The following is a 2,500-nucleotide window of genomic DNA, read 5'->3' on the forward strand; positions in this document are numbered from 1 at the left end:
CCCGCAACATGACCTCCTGCAACGACGATACCGTCATCTATGAGACGCCAAGCCGACTAAGACAGCGTTGGCCCCACAGTGCCCTTCGTTCGACCCCACCCACAAAGCCCTGCACCCCTCTGTCGACAACAGCACCCCAACGCCAGCGCCTCTGCCGCACGAAGTCGTGGACCCGGCAATCACTCCACCTGCACCCGTTCGTGCCCCACCCCAACCGCCCAACTCGCAACTCCAGCGGATGAAACGGCGGACTTTGCTCGCACTCGCAATGTTGCAATCCACCCCTATAACGTGCGTTTCATGAAGAGTTATGTCCAATATGCGACATTCCCCGCTGTCCATATACATGAGCTGCGAGCTGTACCACGTACGAGCTACAGACGCGATCGCCGTTGCTCTCTGTACGAATGCAGATGCTCAGCGGCAGCTAGGAGGCGCTCCATCCATGTCGGTACCGGTGAGCGTTGCACTCGCAGTCGCAAAAACGTACGGCAAGTATATTACCCGGAAGAGTCAATGACAGTCCAAGCCCCCCTGCGTGGGAAGAGTCTTCCTAGGCCATGACCCACCGGAAGGGCGCAGCGTCCCCCACCCCCAGACATGTGACGTCACACTATCGGTATTGACGACTAGACTGATTCCCTTATAATCATTTGCCATACACCGGTGGAAGCTGCCGAGACGAGTAACTACATAGCGGGCTCGCCGTGTCACTAATGTACAGAGATACAATAGTTTCGACTGGAACCGGAGTAAACGTATACACGGCGCTGATTAGTAATAGATAGAGCCATCAGAATACAGATAATGTATACAACTGTCCGTATACATGCTGAAAGACTCTGCTCACAATCACACGTCAGCCAGACACTCTTATCACGCAACTACTCTCTGCCTGTAACAGGCACACAGACAATATGTAAGCACCAGCATGGAACAACACCCAGTGCATCCTCCTCTGCCACATTAGACAATCCACACTATCATAACCAGACCGGGAGGTCCACTCGGAAAACAGAATATCCCACCCTTCGACAACCACCATTGCTCAGCTAAGCCACCAACACCCCACACATGTCCCACACAGGGGTGCACCCAACATCACAATACTGCCTCCTGTCACACCACACAAACAATGGCAGGAATGAAAGACACAGGTCTGCCACAAGCATGGAATCAGAGCGCCGCCTGTTATGAGCCCAAAGGTGCACCCCTGACGTGGCAAATCCGATGATGCCGCAGTCATTTACTTACGATAATCACAATCAACAAACCGGCCCCCCCCCCCCCCAAAAACACCTTTCCCTTACAACAATGTGTACCATTAACCTAACCCATATTGTGCCTTAACCTAACCCGTATTGTACCTTAACCTAACCCGTATTGTACCTTAACCTAACCCGTATTGTACCCTTAACCTAACCCGTATTGTACCTTAACCTAACCCGTACTGTGCCTTAACCTAACCCGTACTGTGCCTTAACCTAACCCGTACTGTGCCTTAACCTAACCCGTACTGTGCCTTAACCTAACCTATGTTGCGCCTTAACCTAACCTATGTTGCGCCTTAACCTAACCTATGTTGCGCCTTAACCTAACCTATGTTGCGCCTTAACCTAACCTATGTTGCGCCTTAACCTAACCTATGTTGCGCCTTAACCTAACCTATGTTGCGCCTTAACCTAACCCATGTTGCGCCTTAACCTAACCCATGTTGCGCCTTAACCTAACCCATGTTGCGCCTTAACCTAACCCATGTTGCGCCTTAACCTAACCCATGTTGCGCCTTAACCTAACCCATGTTGCGCTTAACCTAACCCATGTTGCGCCTTAACCTAACCCATGTTGCGCCTTAACCTAACCCATGTTGCGCCTTAACCTAACCCATGTTGCGCCTTAACCTAACCCATGTTGCGCCTTAACCTAACCCATGTTGCGCCTTAACCTAACCCATGTTGCGCCTTAACCTAACCCATGTTGCGCCTTAACCTAACCCATGTTGCGCCTTAACCTAACCCATGTTGCGCCTTAACCTAACCCATGTTGCGCCTTAACCTAACCCATGTTGCGCCTTAACCTAACCCATGTTGCGCCTTAACCTAACCCATGTTGCGCCTTAACCTAACCCATGTTGCGCCTTAACCCAACACACGTTGCGCCTTAACCCAACACACGTTGCGCCTTAACCCAACACACGTTGCGCCTTAACCCAACACACGTTGCGCCTTAACCCAACACACGTTGGGCCTTAACCCAACACACGTTGGGCCTTAACCCAACACACGTTGGGCCTTAACCCAACACACGTTGGGCCTTAACCCAACACACGTTGGGCCTTAACCCGCTCTGTAATTGTCATACGACGCGTTAAATTAGTGTAGTGTTGCCTAACTGCAACCCCCGCAATATAGTTTGCTACTCGCACTGCCCGGTCCCCAGAGTATCGCTTCATGTTAAACACCTTGCAGCTATACACTGTAATGCGGATGGCAGCAGGACG

This window comes from Schistocerca americana, unplaced genomic scaffold, assembly GCF_021461395.2.
Source record: "Schistocerca americana isolate TAMUIC-IGC-003095 unplaced genomic scaffold, iqSchAmer2.1 HiC_scaffold_1012, whole genome shotgun sequence".
In the NCBI taxonomy this organism is placed as follows: Eukaryota; Metazoa; Arthropoda; class Insecta; order Orthoptera; family Acrididae; genus Schistocerca; species Schistocerca americana.